The sequence below is a fragment of the Ambystoma mexicanum genome, chromosome 7q, assembly GCF_040938575.1.
Source record: "Ambystoma mexicanum isolate Mex_15411 chromosome 7q, UKY_AmexF1_1, whole genome shotgun sequence".
Taxonomy (NCBI): Eukaryota; Metazoa; Chordata; class Amphibia; order Caudata; family Ambystomatidae; genus Ambystoma; species Ambystoma mexicanum.
In genome coordinates, this window is record NC_090941.1 from 818,241,462 (window position 1) to 818,262,611 (window position 21,150).

A 21,150-nucleotide genomic window follows, 5' to 3' on the forward strand; every position below is an offset into this window, starting at 1 on the left:
TTAAGACCACAAAATTAACAATACTTTTCGTCCCATGGAAGTTACAGCTAAGGAACATCGCATTACTCGATTTTGGTTTCCAATTTCTGCATGATATGCTGATTACAAAGTACGATTATTTTTGTGTGTGTTCATGTTGCAGCAGTGAAGCATTGGAGTGATGCACATGGTGGTTTTTGTGGGAGAAGATGCTAACTTTTTGCACTTTGAAGTGGAACATTGTCGCTTGTGCACGTTGCTACATTGGGAAGGCTAATAGGTTGCTTCTTGTTACTGATACCGCTAAAAGGGCAGATTGGTCCATGTCGGTCGTCCCATATGACGTTAATGGAAAAAATCCTTTGGATGTTAATTTTCCATTGCTGGTTGAAAAATCCATCAGATGGTAGTTGGAAACTGTGGCACATGCAGTACGGTAGAAGATATCTGTCCAGAGAAGACAATAAAGGTACATTTTAGTTGCTGTTTTGTAATGGAATATAACAATTGATATTGATATTTTATTTGTATCACACTCGTACAGAAGTGTTTCAGAACACGATGAGGGAAGCGAGGGGAATAGGGGAGAAAAAAACAACGATCTTACTAGGCCCAGGGACATTGAGAACATGTAAGTGCATGGGAGAGGGAAAGGGTGAAAGTGCATTAAGGGGTGGGGGTGGGGGTGGGGATAAGGTGATGTTAAAGGGACATTAAGTTAAAAGTAAACCAAAACCCCCTAGAAATTCACCAGTTATGTTAAGCCAAGCAACCATAACTCGTGCCACCATGTGCGCTGCTGAGACTAACAACCAGGACATCAAAGATGACATCACAAATGTCATTGATGACATCACTGATGATATCTCATTCTGGTCCAATTGCTTTTTTTCACTGACATATCTTGGCCAGGTGATTTTGTACACTGACAGTCAGAATGTGAACATTGAAAAGGTGCTACATATATAGATGTTAACCTTCTTCTATGTTCTTAAAGTACTTTCCTTAGGGTATGCTTTCAACTCATGGTGCACATATATAGGCAATACGCAGGCCTCAAACACACAATTCATTTGTATACACAATGATGAACTTTACTGTTATTGATATTTTCTAGAGATTTTGTTTCTTTCTTTCATACTTCAGTTTCCCGGTATGTGTCTCTCATTTGTATACATTGCAGGTCTTCATATGTGTTGTTTGTACAAATACAAGTATGTGTTAAGTCTTCAATTATTATGTATTCATTCCATGTTAAATATTACTCAAAGCTCTGATAAGGTTGCATTCATTATTTTATTATCCAAAATTACCAAATTAAACATATTTCACTTCTATGATGCATTCTGCAGCCATTTCTTATGTGTTCAGGTGATTAGGTTCCTGCATTATATTAACAACAACACTCCATTATAATATTGTATTTAGATTAGTGCATTCTTTAATAGATTAAGTACTTCATGATAGGCCTTCTGATCACCCCTGACATAGTGTTACCAACATTGTAAACACAACCCCCTGTTAGAACGTTTTGAACATATAGTCCTTATTTATCGATTTGTTTATTTATTTGTTCATTTGTATAGTGCGCCTAACACAAGGGTATCTGGGCGCATTGCTTGAGGATTACAGTATTATTGGCAAACAGAAAAGACAGATCATTACAAAAACAGTGTTAGAGATAGAAGGACATTGTTCAAGACATACAGATTGAGGGTGTAATTCATAGAATCCAGTGCACAAGTGACGCACGCGGCTGGCGCACAGTGTGCGCGTGCGACATCCATTTCCGCGCACAGTGTATTCATGGATTTTAACATCCATTACCAGCCGTAGCGCAGAGTGGCGCAGCGACCCTACAGCAGCGCCAGTTATGCCCCCAACCCCTCCCCGTGCGCCATGTACAGCGCGCAAATCCCGTACATGGCGCACAGGCCCCCAACCACGAAAACGCCTGTAAAACTCCCCGCGCACCCCTCCGAATACAGGTACCCCGCTGCGCGTGGAGTTTCTCACGCGATTGGCCGTGTGCGAGTGGGGTACGTGTATTACTGGGGTGCGCGGAAAGATTCACATGTGATTGGGCCTGTGCGAGCGGAGTACGTGTATTTCGGGGGTACGCGGGAAGATTCACACGCGATTGGCCCTGTGCGAGCGGGGTACGTGTATTACTGGGTGCGCGGGGAGTTTCACACGCAATTGGGCTTGTGCGAGCAGGGTACATGTATTTCGGGGGTGCGCGGGAAGTTTCACATGCGATTGGCCCTGTGCGAGCAGGCTACGTGTATTTCGGGGGTACTTGGGAAGTTTCACATACGATTGGTCCTGTGCGAGCAGGGTATGTGTATTTCAGGGGTACGCAGGAACTTTCACACGCGATTGGCCCTGTGCGAGCGGGGTACGTGTATTTCGGGGGTACGTGGGAAGATTCACACGCGATTGGCCCTGTGCGAGTGGGGTACGTGTATTTCGGGGGTGCGCGGGAAGTTTTACACGCGATTGGCCCTGTGCGAGCAGGGTACGTGTATTACTGGTGTGCGCGGGAAGCTTCACACTCAATTGGCCCTGTGCGCGCAGGGTACGTGTATTTTGGGGGTATACGGGAAGTTTCACACGCTATTGGCCCTGTGCGAGCGGGGTACGTGTATTACTGGGGTGAGTGGGGAGTTCCACATGCGATTGTCCCTGTGCGAGCAATGTACGTGTATTACTGGGGTGTGTGGGAAGTTTCACACGCGATTGGCCCTGTGCGAGCGGGGTACGTGTATTACTGGGGTGCACGGGGAGTTTCAAACGTGTTTTTGCTGTCAGAGCGGGGTACTTGTATCCAGTGGGGTGCACAGGGAGTCCCACACGTGAATTGGCAGAGTGGGTCCTCCCAGGTGTGCCCACTACCCCCTCCACGGCCCCTGCAGTCAACCCACACCACAGGGGACTACCCTGCACCCCTGGTCATGTCCCGCAGGCAGCCCATCCACCATGGGCATGCCCCCCAGCCAGCCCACATGTCACCTTCCACTAGTGATGACCAACTCATGTCCCCCTGCACCCCCACCCACCCAGCATTGACAGGCACCTGCCAGCAGGCCCCGACTCATATCCCCCAGCACCCCCAAACCCCAGCAGTGAGGGGCACCTACCAGCAGGCCCCGACTCATGTCCCCCAGCACTCCCACACACCAGCAGTGAGGGGCACCTGCCAGCAGGCCCCGACTCATGTCCCCCAGCACCCCACCCCCCAGCATTGATGGGCACCTGCCAGCAGGCCCTGACTCATGTCCCCCAGCACCCCCACCCCCCAGCAGTGAGGGGCACCTGCCAGCAGGCCCTGACTCATGTCTCCCAGCACCCACACCCCCCAGCAGTGAGGGGCACCTGCCAACAGGCCCCGACTCATGTCCCAGCAAACAACATGTCCTAACAAAACAGACCCATGTCCCTAAAGCCAACCCTAATCCCCCTTGCTCCCCAATCCAAGCATGCAACCATCCACAGAACCCACTCCCAAATTACTGATGCCATGATAGTCTAAATGAACCACCATGCCCATGCAGGAATGCACAACGTAGCCACACAGTGGCAACACATGACTGAGGAAATGTTCAATGCGACATGCACAATACCAATGACAGAACACAACACCAATTCAGAAGCTATAAAAATTGTATTAAAAACATAATGAACTGACTTGGAGGAATAGTAAAATGAAAATCAATGTACAATGACCGATTTAGACATTGTAAATCCGATGAAGTAAAAAAAAGAAAATCATGTTCAATAAAAAAAGTGGTCCATTGCCAATTTCCATAATAAAAACATAATCCAAATAAAAAATAACCATTGATCCATGGGAATATAGAAATAGAAAATATGTTAAGTCTGCAACTATATACAATGTAAGTCCAAATGGTCCATGATCCACAAACAAAAGGAAACCTACAAAAAAGTACTATGACGAAAAAACTATATAAACACGAAGTGGAGCAATGTCCATTAACTCAAAATTAAAAGAAAAAAAAGGAAACCTAACACTATCTAACTATATACAATGGCGGCGGGCAAGTCCTGCGGCTCACTCAGTGATGTCCCGGGCCAGGGCATCATCGAACTCCATGTCGACGCATGGAGAACTCTGCCCTGACCATGGTGAGCCGCACCTCTTCCACCCGCCGCCGCTCCGCATCTATACGGTGGCCCAACTGCAGCCACGCAGAAGACACACCCATTCCAGGGTCCTCCTGCCCTCTGGCCAATGCCTGCCCCTCTGATATCGATGGCCCCGAGCCATCATTGCTCCCACCTAGATCCTGCTGATGTTGCTGCTGTCCATGTGCCCTGTCCAATGCCTGCACATCCTCCATCTGCTGGTCTCCAGTTGTTGGGGTGTCTATCCCTTCTGGACCGCCGACTCCCGACTGTGGCAGGGATAGGATCTCTAGCAAGCTGGCTGTGTTGGTCAGGCCAGGTCCACAGGGGGCCCTGGTGGAATCTGGGCAGAAGACGGCAGGGAGAACGACTGGCGCATAGTCTCCACAGAGGAGGAGAGGTCCGCCAGAGTGCGTGACACATGTAGGAACCCACTGACCAGGGTCCCTCCCAACAGTGCCACGTCGCGATGCTGCCCTTTGTGATGGCGTGCGTGCTCCACCCAGGAAACACGCACATCATCACGAATGTCACTCGTGCGCAACGCAACACCAACCAGGACGGAGCCCATACGGTCGTGGGACCCCTCGTCCGCAGGTAGTGGAGAGGCAGATGACATGGCACTCCCCCCTACCTGCGGACGGGCCTGGGACGGGGCATCCCTTCTGGTGCATGGTGGTGCAGTCAAAGGGTCAAGGACAGCGACATGCACAGGCCCCTCCGCGGTGACCTGTGCTGCCTCCTGACCCTGGCCCTGGACTGCACCACTTGCACCAGTGGTACTACCCGCACCAGGCCCCATGTGCGGCTCAGTAGCGGGCTCCTCCTCCTCTGTGGAGACCACCAACCTGGATGTCTCCACACCGTCTTCCACCATTGCAAGTCCCTGTGGGGGCTCACCCGGCCCTTCCGCTACAGCCATAGTGGCAGACGCGGCACCAGCCCCCTCGCTCCCGGATGATGGCAATTCCTGGGAGGGTGGCTGGGCCTTGCGTCGCCGCCCGGTGGAGGCATTCCTGCCACTTGGCTCCACAGCACCGTCTCCGCCCTCTTCTTCACTTGACGCTGCATAGAGGGAGACATAGAACACAAGCATCAGGGTACAGTACAATATTCCCCTAGACAGGAAGCAATAACACATGAGGGGCACTGTCAAATGTCACTTCCATCCTGTCCCTCCACAACACATGGGTGAATGCACGCAACACACATGCAGAAACAGTCCCGGCGCCTGCAATCAACATCAGCATCCATGCACAAGGGCCTCTGTTAACCAAAATGTTGCCTTCAAACTCACATGCATCATGGCTCACACTGATCCGATGCACACACATCACCGGAGGGACATGCATCATGGCTTGTACACCAGAGACACCGTGGATAGACACAGTGGATACAATGGTGATGGTACTGCATGAGTGAATCTACACATCATCAAGGACATGTGTCATGCATCCATGGTGTTTCAAAGTCACACACACACTTCTCAGACACACACACATGTGCACCATACATGTACATGACAGCAGCACCCATCCCTCACACCCCCTCCATGTCCAAGAACAGAGACTGGCATGCTTTCATGTGTGCATTCCGCATACAGCTCCACATGTTGCATTGGAACACATGCACCATCCTTGTGGTTCACACATTACTGGTCTCATATGCATGAACATGATGTCCCTGCACACACTCATCCATACATGGCCTATGTCACACATACAGGCAAGTATCAGACTACCAGCACACTGCAACATGCCCTGTCTCACACAGCAATGCTTGGCCACTTACCACTCAACTCCAGACGGGTATCCCTCCGAAGGACCTGAGCGTGGAGCGCTGGGCCTACGTGTTCCAGGACCCTCATCTGGATGTTGCTCATGCTGCCCCGGCCTCCCTCCGCGAGGCGTCGGGCCTTGTAGAGGGTCCTGGACCTCAAGTCCTCCCAGCGCTTCTTGACGCGCTTGATGTGGCGGGTTGCCACCCCCTCTGCGTTGATGGCAACCAATGCATCCTCCCAGATCCTCGACCATCTTTCATTGTTGGCACGTGATATTCCGAAGAGGGCATCATAATGCCCCAGGACATGCTCCACCAGGACACCAACTTCCTTCTCACTGAAGCTGGTGGCCCTCTGCCTCTCTGACTGGGGGTCGCCAGTGGTCTCAGATGGTGTTTTCCCCGACATGGTGACCCCCGAGGCAGGTGTGGGTGGGCAACTGGGTGCTGGGGCTGGGCTGTGGAGCGATGGTATCCCAGTCGGGAGTCTTCTGTTCCAGCAGGGGTGGACATAGCAACTGGACCCCTGCAGATGGCTGACGTGCAGGCACCAAATAGCAGGCATGTGGGCAGGAGGCAGGCAGGCAGAAGCAGATGGCTGGTGGGAGCATGCTCGGAGCTCTTGGGGGCAGGAAAATGGCCTTTTGGGCAGGAGCGTGGTCTTCCGTATGTTTTCGCGTGGCCAGCTTGATATGGAGTGATTTGGCACGTGAAAAAAGTGCATGTCTGTGTGAAATCAGATGAAAGGCCTTTAGCACGTAAGCACGTAAGTGACGTTACGTGCGCGGGCGTTCCCCACAACACGGGTGCATAGTGAATCAGCACGTTAGAAAACTGCACGTCACTGTTCTATTGGAGGAAAGGGCCTTATCGCGAAAGCGTGTAAGTGACGTTGCATGTGTGGGCTGGCTTAAAAGGTACAAGTATCACGCTATTTCCTTGTACGTGCTTTTTGTGGCGAGCTAGCGGGTGTATCTTGTACTTCTTGTCGGTTCACACGCGATTCCTTCACAACGTTTCCAGTTCGTACTCCCTGTTATCTCAAGCTGCGTTCTTTTCTTCTTTTGGCGGGGGTGTTGCCAACGCGCACACGTGTGTCTTTTTCAAAAAAATTTCAAGGGAGACGGTGAGTTGCGCACGTATTTTTGACCTGTGGTTGCCCCTGTGTGTTGCGTACCCCTTCAGAGGTCATTGTAGGCTGCATGTAACATGCGTATGCTTATTTTTGTGTTTCTGGGTGCCACAACGTAGTGCGGATTCATTTTTCCATGCACGTGGTCTACCATGCGTTGCTTGCATGTGTACTTTTGTTTTTGGGGTGCCTGTGCGCTGCGTGACCCGTCATCTTCTCCCAGGGGTCACATACAGCCTTGCTAGAGCCCTATGGAACAAATTCCATCTAGTACCCTACCCCTTTCACCCCAATTGCCCAGGACATTTGTTTACTGCAACTCTCACACGCACAACAACATCAGTGCCATGGTTGTGAGGCAACCAAGCAGTAAGGGAGGCAAAGGTGGCCGACCTCCAAAAGGTGGGTGTGGTGGGCGCAGTAGAGGACGTGGCTAGGATTTGCAGGGTGCCCCTAGAGCCCAGTGTGTGGAGGACCAATCGGGGCAACCTATGCACCCCCCAATGGTTGTGGGAAACGTAGCTGACACCATCCCAGCTCAGCCCTTGTTGGACCGGCCCATTTTGTCACCTGAAACGGCACAGGATGACTCCCAGGTGACTTCCAGGTCAGCAAGTCTAATCCACGTGTGGCGGTGAAAGTTGTCACCAGACCACGTGGATCTGGGGCAACAATGTCATCTGCTGCCCCAAGTAGGCAGGGTGGGGAGGCTGCAGGGGCAGCTGCAGCTCTATCCACGCCAGCTCCAAATCTCCCACCCGGGTCAGTGTTGGTCCATCACACCGAAGTTGGCCCTGCCAACATCACCCTGCAATCAATGCCTGCACCAAGACCTATGGTCATTGTGCATTCGCAAACTTCTAGTACCCAGTCCACCTGCGCTTCTGCCCCTACTGACCAGAGCGCCGTAAGCCACTCAGGATCCGCACCACCTTCCAAGAAGAGGAAGAAGGGTGCTCTCGCACTACAGGCTGAGACCCCAGACACGGCTACACACTCCGGCACGTCAAGGAAGCCTAGCTTCAATGACGCTGATTTTGATGCACTTGTGGCCTATGTGTCGGCACATAGCCGCAAAATGTTGGTGACTGCAGGCAGTAAGACTACGACTGCTCAACGTAGGGCCCACTGGCAGACCATCGCAGACCACATTAGTGCCCTTGGATTTGTGAGGCGCGCAGCTGATGATTGCTTCAAGCGGTCGAATGACCTTAAACGCAGAGCAAAGAAAAAGCTGCCTTCCAATCATGCCTCTACTCTGGTGACTGGAGGTGGGTCTCCACCAGAGGACGACCAACTCACTGAACATGAGTCTATTGCTGGAACCTTCGTCACAGAGGAACAGATCCAAGGCGTGGGAGACCTACCAGATTATGAAGCATTGTTCGGTGAGTGCCCATGCAAGTGTGTGTAATCCATGTTTATGTTTCTTGGGTGATGTGTCATGATTGAGTGCCAGGTGAGGGTGTGTACTCCTAAGTGGTATGGGTCACCCATGTGCTTCCTCCAAACCATTCACCGGCCTTGGGTTTGGGTATGACAGTATCCCTTCTGACCACAGTAGGCAATTAGCGCCATATTACTGCAGTTGCACTTGACCTGTCATCTTGCAACAACATTGTTCTGAATTTTCAGTGTTCATTCAGCCTGATTGCTTCAATCCTGCCATTTTTGCAACGCCTGATTGTTTCAATCCTGCCATTTTGCAACGCATTTTTTCTGCCCTAATGCCACATGTGTATCATGCTTCTGTCATAGATTACAACCCACATTGGCCCACATGTATTACCTTGTTATGGGAATGATTTGACCATTCAGGCTGATTGAGTAAGGGCCTGCTCACATTAATTTTTGGGGCCTGTTTGAATGTGGAACATGATTGTTGTTTCATGTCATGTTGAAGTGACCAACCATTGAGGTATCCATCTGCCTGCCATCACTGTATTATTGCATACTGGATGTGTTGCAGTGTGTGGCACATACGTATTTTGTCACACTATTTTGCATTTTTCATCCTATCATGTCCATCTCACATGGATGGGTGACAGTACTCATTCACTGACATATGCCTTTACTCAAATGTACCATGCCTATGATATGTGCCATCTGTGTGCTGGCATGTGTCATGTATGTGTATTGGACATGCCACTCACAGGCTAATCTGTGATGTCAGTGCTTTTCAGCATGCAGCAAATGTGTTGCTTTTCCATCTTGGTGTCCTCAGTGTCTGCTTTTTGCCTCCCCTTCCAACTCGTTGACAGTGCATGCATGCCAGGGTTCTAGTCATGTGGGACATGTGTAATTCATGTACTGAATCTCTCCTTGTCAGGCCTATGTGTGTGCTATGGTGCTCATGCCTGTTTCCATTTGTTGTCTTTCATGTTTTTGCAGGTGATGACGCACTTGATGCTGTTGAGGTGGAGGAGATGGTGCAGACCCAGGAGGAATCTCTGCCACGACCGGGCACCAGTGGAGGACGTGGGGTGGTGGTGGATGAAAACCCTATCCTCCTGCAGACGATACTGTCCACGGGGGGTCTCTGGGTGCACCTCCCCAGACCTCTATGATTCAGGTGCTGAATCGGAGAGTGAGACATATGTGGCGTTGCAGGTGAGTGTTACTGGTAGGGATGCTGTTCTGACCAACCCACCTGCACCAGGGGGAGACCCCTCTTTGGGGATGTCAGTGTTGGTAACTCCGACTTTGGCGGTTACGGATGCAAGGTCACACTCCACAACATTTGATCCTGTTCCTGGGCCAGCAGATCAGATGGGGATGCAGTCCTGCAGCCTCAGGCAGTGCCAGCACAGCAAGGTGCAGATCGCCTTGCCCCAAACAGGTGTGGTGCCCGCCGACGCGGTGGCCATACGCCACCAGGCAATACTGTATGGGAAAAGTCCATGTACGATATAGCAGCACAACAGGGAGCATCGGTTGAAATGATGGCTCAGGAAATGGAGAGGGTGGCCACTTCCATTCTCCCCCCTGAAAGGCAGATAAGCAACAACAGCAGGCAACAGACTCCATTTGCCAATCACACAGGGAAGACATGTTGGCACCCAACAGGGACCGGCGGGCGGCACTGGAGACTCTATGGGAAGCCATTTCTGTAGAGTCACAGGGTCACAGGGAAGCCCTGAGGTTAGAACTCCAGTTCCTCAGGGAGACTCTAAGTGAACTTGAGGCTTCCCAAAATTTTAGGTCAGAACAGCAGCTGGAGCAGCTCACATGTTCGGTCTCAGCTAAGCTGCAGGCAACTCGGGAGGAGATCCGGGCATCACGCAAGGCCATGCGTGCATAAATGCAGGCAACCCGTGAGGTGCTGCATGGGGATCTCCATACTATCATCCTCCAGAACCAGACCTTCAACACCCGCATGCTTGCTGCCATGGAGGACCATACCAGGGCTTTGCGTGGGCTGCCTCCCGTAGCACGGCCACCTCGTGATGTAGCAGCAGAGGGTGAAGAGAGCGACAGCAGCAGCTCTCCCACATTAGTGTAGCCGTGCAGGCCATGAGCCCATGGAAGTTTTTTTTATTTTCGCAACATTCACGCAGGTGGGTGTTGGTGTACACCCTGTCCTCAAATCTCCTTTGTGGCCTCCCCCCCCGGCCCACACATGGCCATTTTTGATTTTTATTTTTTATATATTTTTTTTTATTTTTCAGTGTGTTGCCTTGTGTGGCTCCCGTGGGCATTCAATGTGTATTCCAGCTGGGCACATGCAGGCTTGTCCTCTGTTTGGGTTAGATACTTGGGTTCCTGACACACACACACACACCTCCTGCTTCCCCTTTCCATGGGCTTGCAAAGGGTGTGACCAAGTGACAGTGACTTACACAGTGACATTGGGCTCCCATGACCTGTGTGGGCAGTCTGTGGTCAAAACTGTGTGGACATCCCTAGTGGGGATTGTTGTTGTATTGAACACTGCATGGTGTATTGATATGTGCTTGTGCATTCATGTCTTCCTCCTTATTCACATGTACCTTCTTCATGTCTTCACAAGGCCGTCTCCTTTGCAGATGCAGTTCATGTTGTATGCAGTATGCTGACACATTTGCCTGAGAGCAACCCTCTGCAGTTGGAAGGGGTCGATTTGCTGCCTTATTCAGGTTGTAAAACTTGCACTACTTTGATTTTGTACTGTCATATTTTGCCCCTGTTTCATCCTGTGTGGCTGTATTGTGTTGCTGGTAAGTATCTGTCCATGTGTGCTGTTTGTTATTGATTGCTGTGACCATATTGCCTGTGGCCTGTTTCCATTTGGAACAGTGCACTTTGTGACACTTGTGTCATGTCTTGTGCATTCATTTGGTTGCTTTCACATTGCATGACATGCCATGGTGTGTTGGGTAGCTGAGATGGGGAGGGGTTGGGTGACATGGCACTATTTTCATTTTGTATTTTGCAAGGTGGTAGTCATTCATGCAGCATAAATGTGTGCCTTTTTGTGACACAGCATTGGTTGTCTTTTAGTAGGTAGGGATGCACACAATGTAACACTTCCAGGTAACCAATCTCAGGCTGGTATGGTTGTGACAGTTGACTGTCCCTTATGTCATCATCATTGATTGTCAGCTGGTATGTGCCACGGCTGTGTGCACTCCACAGGGGTGTCATTTTAGGTGATGTAATTAGCCACCAGCTGCGTACGGGCTGCCTCACCACGTGCCCTTTCCCCTCCCATGCACAGCAGCCGTGCATGTGGTTGGGGATATGGGGGCACCACCATGTCCACCAGCAGGCCCTGGCGTGTTGCAACGTTGTGCAGGACACATGCTACCACTATGATCCTGCACACCTCTGGGGGCGCGTATAGCAGCTGCCCACCAGAGCGGTCAAGGGAGCGAAAGCGTGACTTGAGCACTCCGAATGTGCGCTCCACTATTCCCCGGGTTACAATATGGGCTGTGTTGTATCTTACCTCGGGTGGTGTGGTGGGGTTCCGAATTGGCGTCATCATGTGGGTGCTCAGAGGGTAGGCACTGTCCCCTGGGGAGTTGATGATGGGTATCATTAGTGGGGTTGTGACATTACTCAGTATCTGACATGCATGCATGTGCCGAGGCATTTATACTCACCAAGCAGCCATGTATCGCCATGCCGCCCAGCTTCTAGGTCCCGGTTTAGGGGTGACATTCTGAAAATGAAACTGTCATGGGTGGACCCTGGATAGTTGGCATATACTGAGGTGATGATTCCCTTTGCATCATATAATACCTGCACTTTGATGGAATGCCAGTGCTTGCGGTTTCTATAGATATGCTCAGTTGCCCTGGGAGGACGTAGAGCTACATGGGTGCAATCAATGGCACCTAGCACTTTGGGGAAGTGTGCCACCCTGTAAAATTCCTGGATGGCAGCATGCCTTTCTGCAGGTATTCTGGGCATGTATATGTGCCTGCGGACTGAGGGGCGCACAGTCATGATGGCCAACACCTGGTGTAGGCAGCGTGACTGCGTGGTCTGTGACACCCCCCCACTATGGCACTTGTCTGCTGAAATGAACCAGTGGCCAAGAAGTGCAGTACATTGAGCACCTTTTCCAAGGGGCTCAGTGCTTGGGAGCACAGGGTGGGTGATGTGAGGTCATCCTCCCACTCACTCACCAGGTTGAGTATTATGTGTGGTGGGAACCTCTACCTCCCATACACCTGGTCATCAGGCATCCCAAAAAGGCTGGTCCTGGGTGTAAAAATTCTGGGCCTGGCTATCCTCCTCTTCCTGCGGTGTCCCACGACCACTGCTGCGAGGAACGGTATATTCATTGTAGCGTCTGAGCTTGCTTGTTGTTTTCGCGCACTTTTATGCTGCACTTGGCCGCGTACGCCTGCTTCCTGCTGGCGTACGTGTTTCTGGTTTAGCGCGTCTTTTTAGGCGCCCGCGTTGCCCCTGTTCGATTCCATGAATACGCGTTGTAGGCGCGCGTGTGGGCGTTCCGTGCATTTGACTCCTGTACTTCCCCCGTAATGCCCACATTTTCATGCGTTGTTCCCCATTCCGCGTGTTACGCCCCGTGTTCCGCCTACTTTTCTTGTGTGCGCCGCGCTATGTGTTTTTTCGCTGTGCATGTAGCGCACGCCGTTTGATGACGTGTGTGTCTGCGTGCGCCCGCGTGCGCCATGTCGGATTTTAGCGCACATCCCAGGATTTACACACGCACGGACTTCCATGAATCGATGTGTGCGGATTTTGCACGCTTGCGCTGTGATTTTCACGCTTGTGCTGTGATTCGCACACTTTCGCACGCTTGCACAGAGATTTTCGGTGCACATTTATTCCATGAATTGGCCTGAAAATTGTGAGTCAGAGGCACCATTACTGCTCCTCTGCAAAGAGTCAGGTTTTCACATTTTTCCTAAAACTCCAGAAGGACGGTACTGCTCTTAGAGCTAATGGCATGGAGATCCAGAGTTTGGTAGCTAATACTGGGAAACTGTTGTCCCCTGCTTTTTGTAGCTTGAATCTAGGAATCTTTAGACGTTGTGTCTGTGTGGACCAGGTATGTTGGTCAGATTGATTTCTGGTGAATTTGTTCGTCAGATAGTTTGCTGAGTTTGAAAGGCACTTATGTGTTAGTGCAAGAGTTAGTGCTCCGTCTTGTCTGAATGCCAGCAAGACGGAGATCCTCCCCATCAGCACACCTTCACCATCCTTTCCCTTCACTCTCTGATGGTCCTCCCTTGGCCCTCCTCCTACCCCCACCTGCAAGGCTAAGAACCTCTGGATCATCTTTGACTCCACCCTTTCCTTCTCCGCCCACATCTCTGAGGTCTCTAAAAAGTCAAATTTCCTACTGCACCTCCTCAGAGGCAATCTGCCTTTCCTATCCTTCACACAGAAGCTCATGTTATCCCAAGCTCTGGTTCTCTCTAGCTTGGACTAATGTAACAGCCTCTTTCTAAATTTACCTGCCTCTAATCTCCGCCCTATGCAACTAATACAGAGCAGGACTGCGAGACTTGTCCTTGGCCTCAAACCCTGGGATCATATCTCTCCAGTCTGAAATCTCTCCATTGGCTCCTAGTGGATGCAAGGATTACATTCAAAACCCTCTGCATAGTCCACTTCGCTCCTCTACCTCCAACTCCCTCAGGGTCAGTCGTTTTTCAAAGAAATGAGCTGGGGGTAGATCTCTGTCTTTGGCTGGGGCCTCCCTCTGGAACAGCCTCCGGGCCACTCTAAAACTTGAAGAGAACCATCTCTGGTTCCGGAAGCACCTCAAGACCTTCCTCTTTTCTTCTGCCTTTGCTCCCCCTCTCCCCTGCTGATCTGTTCTCTCTTGGCACCGTGCACCTAGCCACCCTCTGTCCTCCGGGTCCAGGTACCTGCTCACCCTGCCACCCTCCTGCACTGCTTCCGGGCCACCCCTTGCACTGGGGTCTGTATCTGTACCCATACAGCCCCCCCTTTTTCTTCCTGCACTTATCAGACCTACCCTGTATGCTGCCCTAAACCTTGCACTTGCAAATTGCTGACTGCACTACCACTGTTTGTTGCCTTTATTATTTATTTATTGTTATCTGTTTCTCCTCTGCTTCGCACTTTCCACTTCTCCCCCCTTCAATGCACTTTTCCCCTCCCCCCCATGCACTTGCGTGTTCTCAATGTCACTGGGCCTAGTAAGAGCTTTGTTTTGTTCTACCCTGTTCCCCTCCCTTGCCTTGTCACGCTCTGAAACACTTGTGTACGAGCGCAATAGAAATAAAATGTCAATATCAATATCAAACAGGATTCTGTCTTGAACTGATAGCCAATGGACATTGTGTCTTGCTGAGGAGATGTTCTTGGCTCTCGGGATGTTGAGTGCTGCTCTTACAATTTTGTAATACTTATAAGAGTTACTTAATACTTAATCAGTAACCTGTCATGCATGGATGGGATCCAGAGTAACTCTTACACCAAACAATCAGACCGACTCAGGAAGTTGTCAAAGTCTCATTCAACTGTTTTAATATCAGTTGTCTAAAACAGGGAGTTACAATGGACATCGATGACGTTTGCTCAAACTCTCAATGCATTTAATAAAAAAGTACATTTATTTAGCAACAACTTGTCATATGTGATGTCATACTATGTGGCAAATGAGAGAAACCTAAGGGGGATTGTGGTTAGCTCAAGGGGAACATCTAAGTAAACCTTATACATAGGAACGGGTTGTGATTGGGTCTCTACAGTCAGGTGGACAACATATGCCCAACCCTGGTGCAAGTCATCTTCAATACTTAATTGACACAACACATACTATTGGCTCTTAAACTATAAGGCCCTTTGTTATATGGCTCCTATAATTGGTTGGCATGCTCGTGACATGTCTGGAACATTCTGCCCCTTAGCAGCACGTAAGCACATACCCAGATGCCGTATGGTGGACATGACTTTTGCTTCCCAATCAATTAGCCCCTCATCTCTCATAGCCCATGACTTCTGCCATGCAGACTGTCTTTGAGCTTGGCCTTGCAGTAGATTATCTTCTCCTGTGAATAAAAGGGAGTACAGACACACGCTTATCACAGTTCTGTTCTGTATGCCCAATTACTACTTCCATCCTTGGCTCACGTGACAGGAGACCATATTTCGGCCTATTTTCTAGAATTTAATTGTCTTGAATTAATAAACTTGGCACTCATGGTGTTCTTTCTATGCACCTTAACACGCGATGATTCAGTGTCTCATGGTTTCTGTTCTTCATGGATAGATAACCAGTTCTTGACTTCTCCAGCTTTGATACCAAGCCAAACAGCTTCCTCCTTCAAGTCAGCGATCTCTAGCTAATATTTTGTTGTGACACACACATCGCTCGATCCTTCTTTCTCTGTGAGTTTGTAAATTACTAAAAGTGTGACACCGATGTCCAGACACTATATAATGGCGGCTTCGCCTGCAGCTATTCACTACGCATAGCTAGCTTCCAAGATTACTTAGTCTACTTGCATTGCTGCATCTGTACAGTTATTAAACGGCTTTCATTTTCTGCAGTGCTCTTCACACGTGCAATCTTCTTTTCTGCATAAGGATGTTCACTCGACTGCTTATTTCATCATCAATTTCTATAAGGTCCATACATCCTCTTCTTGTTATCTTCTTGGTGTGTCACTCTCACTTCTTGTGATGTCTCCAGCTTCTCTTTCTCTTGTTTTCATATTCCTTTGGGGACCTCTTCCAAGAGATTGTCAAATCCATTTGGGCACAGACCTTTCCTCGAACACTCATTGTGGTATGGTCACAACTACTGGTGTCAAACATGGTGCAGTTTCAGTCTTCCAACATACAGGCAGTAGGGGGCGGGACTTCCTGCAGAGGCATTCAGCTACTTCTCTACAGTTTCATAAACATTTATTTCATATGTGATTTCATCAATAATGTCATCAGTGACATTTTTGATGTCATCTTTGATGTCCTGGGTGCTAGTCTTAGCAGTGCACGTTGGTGGCGCAAGTTATGGTTGCTTAGCTTACCATAACTGGCACATGTCTGGGGGGTTTTTGGCATTACTTGTAACCATAACGTCTTTTATGTGAGTGTAGGTGTGATAGGAAGTTTGAAGTGTATTGTAATGAAGGGTGTGGTTAAAATAGTTAGATACCTATTGGCATATTCTAACTCTATCAGAGTTTTTTCACTGAATTCCATAGGTTTCTGTTAGTGCAACTTAAACATAATGCCCCTTTAACAATGTTTTTTTCACTGAATTTCATGGGTTTTTTACCAGTGCACCCTAATTTTCTACAACTTCCTAATATCATACTTACCCCAAATATAGCAATCTAGAAAGTTGCCTTTCAAAACTGTGCCATTCCCCAACATTTTAAACACTTCTATTTTTTGTTCGTAGACGTTCGCAAACATCTGACTTCACCACATACTTTACGCACAGTGGGACTTGACCATGCACATGCGCAGGGTTTGATTACGTTTTCATGAATATGTCCACACTTCACAAACGGGCCCGTGCTTCGCTAACAGTATAAAACTGCATTTTCAGCTGATCTAGGCGGTTTCAAGCTGAAAATGTACCTATGCAGAACTCCTAGACCTATTTTTACTGATTGTCATCTGCAATCCAGGACAGAGCACATGCTTGAAAGAATATTGGCACAACTGCTATTTAACTTTAAAAATGGAATCAGGGAGGCCACTGTTGAATGTGAAGCAAGGTGGCCGCTTGATCCAGTGGCTCTGCAGCCTGCAACCACCACATAGCACCATACACCTCCTTTCGGTGCACTAAACAAACCAAAAATGGCAAATTGTTGAATCGGTGGGCAATGCCACCTCTCTCACCGACGTTGGGCTCTGCTGACCCCTTCATTCCTCCACTGGCCTGTGTTTTCTTTTTCTGCCACCGAGATGGTGAAATGACTGAGGAGCCATACCCGCCTACACTACGCCAACCAGCGGTGCTGCCTGAAGACATTGGATCTGAGGGAACGGCATGATAGAGGTCTGATAGGGGTTGCCCACTGCTGCTGGTGTCTGTTGGTGCCAGTGCCTTCACAGCTATCTGGCTCTAGCGGCACCCAACGACCCAGTGTCGAGCGGACCGCCGAACATAGCTGGCACTGGCAAGGTGAGTGGTTGCTTGCTGCGGCATCCTGATCCCTTACTGCCTGAGACACAGGTGGGGTGCTTTTAGCACTCCTCCTCTGTGCCTAGTGGCTATATTGCCCGTGACATCACTGTATTACATTCCCAGAGCCCTTCAGCTGCTCCACCTGCTCTGCTTGCTCCTTACAACACGTTCCTGAGGCAAATACTGGATTCTTTCTGCGATTGTGCCGCCGGCGGTGCGGAACACACCTAGCACTCTAAAAGCGATGAAACCTCCGGGCTTTGGCCGGTGTGGTCCTCTGCACTGTGGATTAGTTAATAACAACCTCTCAAGCAGGGTTACCACATGATATTCCCGCTATAACTGGAGCAGGGGATGCGACCTCAGACAGGGCACCCTTCATACTTGGTGCTTTCCCTAATCTCTTGCCGACAACCATTGCATCACTTGGCCCATCTGCCTACCAACTCACTGCGAGTCGCAACTATGAACAAAGGATGGGGAAAAAAACAAAGCTCCATTAATATGTTCTGAAGTGGGAGAATGGAAGAACAAGCTCCCGCCAATCCCCTCTCGCGCTTGGCCTAGAGGATCACGGCCTAGACACCCGCCACGAGAGGAATTTGCCTATCTACCAGACGACCAAATACCCTGGTACAGGAACATACGGATGTGCCCACCCACCTGCCCAGCAGCCCAACCCGCCCATGCCGACACCTGCGGCATAGATCAACTCGACTAAACCAACACATCGTTAGAGATGCCATGACGACCTAGCCAACGGTCAGCACGCCTGTGCAAAATGTATACACCGGACACTCCCACACCAATTCACACGAAGAACATACTCAGTGCTATGACGTAGGCGACGGACACACCCACGGACGTGCATCTTTATAATTTTTCACATAGGCTCTCAAAATGCAGAAACGCAAGACGCATAATGAACTTATCTAAAAAGACTTGCTTACGCTTCTTCTAAAACCATGTACCATAATGAAGAATATAACGAAGACACGATACTGGGGATAAAGCAATATGATACCGTAACCTAAAGCGCAGTACACCAACGGTTCCACCTATGCACTAGGCCCAAGTAGGCCGCAAGCAAAAGCTTCCATGAACATTAAATAAGCAAATGCTCAGTTGCTGACCCTGCAGAATGAGCCCGGCGAAAGCACACAGCTAAGGGTACAATGTTGCAATCTCGCACGCCGCGAGCCGACGTCAAGGTCGCACCTGCAAACTAAACCAGGCACACAGTGGGAAAAACAATATTAATTGTGCAGAATTCTGTCTCAAACACGGTCCCACCTCACGTGACCAAGCCAAACCTGACAGGATGCCAAGCCAGGGGAAAGAGACGCCTGAATCCCACGTTTCAAGACACAGGCAGATACAATTAAAAGACTCAATGGACATCTGCGACAGTGGGAGTAGTCGGCCTTCCAGCATATGAATAAATCCTCGCATTGTCTGCACCTACCCATAGTGAAACATTGTTGCAAATGACAGGTACACCGCGAGCTGGGAACAGCGATGGTCCCAGACTGGGAGGCTTGCGAGCGGACCAATCAGAACATGGGACTTTTATCACTGACGCCATTAGCATTGACCAATCCCCAGGGGTCTTCATGTAACAATTTTAATGTATCAAACTGAAGGGACAACCCAAGTATATCACCTGACTAACCCTCAACCACTAATACCGTTCTCTATACGTATGCTATACTAACCCTACCACTCGAGTAACCAATCCAGAGTGGAGATAGGTTTTTTGCTAACTTTCTAAGGTGACGCAAGTAGCGCGTCATACGAAGGTAAAAAGGGCCTGCGAGCCCCACGATTGTGTGTGTGTCAGGACGGACGCATACGATCCTTGACCCATCCCTGCCGTTTTGTCTAATAAACAGCAGAATCACCTTGCTTCTTGCGTGTGTCTCATACTCTATCTCTTTTGGGATATACGGGAGGAGTTGGGGCCTCCCTGCCCGGAGGTCTGCGGACGGCCCGGCCGACCCCGGCAGAATTTCCCCCCGACAGTTCAGTAAGACTTCCCCTAAAGATCTGGGGGAGGAGGGGGAGGCGGGTGCGGACTCCTCTGCTCCTGCAACTGGGGAGCCCACATAAATACAGCAAATGATGGACTACATGCAGGAAGGTTTCACAACCCTCAATATCAAACTGGATGACACGAGGGCCACGATTAGCACCATAAAGGCACCCATGGAAAAGACTGGTACCCGGGTCACTGAGGGGAGTCCAGAATTGGACTAGTGGAGGACAACATCACCCCAGGCAGGTGCAGAATGTCAGCAAGAAAAATGAAGATTTGGAGTCCCAATCATGGTGCAATAACCTGCACATAATCGGGGTCCCTGAGGACAACGTTGAGGGCCCAATGGAAGACTATGTAGTCGCATTCCCCTCTCCCTGCTGGATTGTCCCAAACTGTCACCTCAGTTCGCTATAGAACATGCTCACTGTTCACTGACCACAAAGCCTAGACTAGGAGCTCCTCCTCACCCAATTATTGACAAAGTCCTGAATTACCTAGACAGGGATGCACTGCTGCATGCTGCCAAGGGCTGGCGTCTGCTGGAATCAAACAGAATTCATATCTATCTGGATTTCTTCACCACTGTCCGGCAGGAACGGAAGTCTTTCATGGCAGTGAAGAGGAGACTTCACAATCTTGGGGTTAAGTACGCCATGTTATTTCATGTCAAGCTCAGTGTTAAACACTCTGAGAAAGTTTACTTCTTTACAATCCCTGAAGAAGCAATGACATTTCTGGATCAACACTTCCTTGGGTGAATTTGTTTATCTTGTCACTTTGCCATAGGTTGCTGCTACATGACGCTGTTAGGACACCAAGGCAGGACACAACATACGCTTTCTTGTACCAGGGATTATCCTGCATTGCCCAACTGTGAATGTGATAACCATATGGTATTGTACATTTCACACTTGCTACATACCACATTTCTGTGTTGAGTGCCGGGCTGTACAATGAAAACAGTCCCCCATGCTAAGTTGCAAATGTTGTTGGTTCTTTTGGTATGGATGTTTCACTTCTCTGATTGGGGTTGGGAGGGGGAAGGGGGAATTGGTGGATGTGAAAAGTTAAATGGAAAATGCTTGACGTGTGTGACAGGGATATCGGTGGGTGACCACCCTTTCAAGTTTTTCTGGATAGGTGCTTCTTACAGGCCCACACTGGGCCCATGACCTATTGTCTACAAAGGCCTGATGGCAGCTGACACGCTGATGTGCATGAGCTGGAATAGCAGAGGTCTGGTTAATCATGTTAAGATGTAGAAGTTGCAGCTTTATGCTGAGTGGCACAAGGCCTAGATTCTTTTCTTGCAGAAGACACATTTGGGCTGTGATAGAGTTGTTAAAATCTGGGGTAAACACAGTTTCTATACACAATATTCCACTCAAAGTTGCAGTGTCATGACACTCATTCACAAATCATTGCAATATATGCTTGAGGCCACTCACGCATATCCCCTTGGGCGCTATATTCTGGTGCATGGTATACTACTTGGTCTAT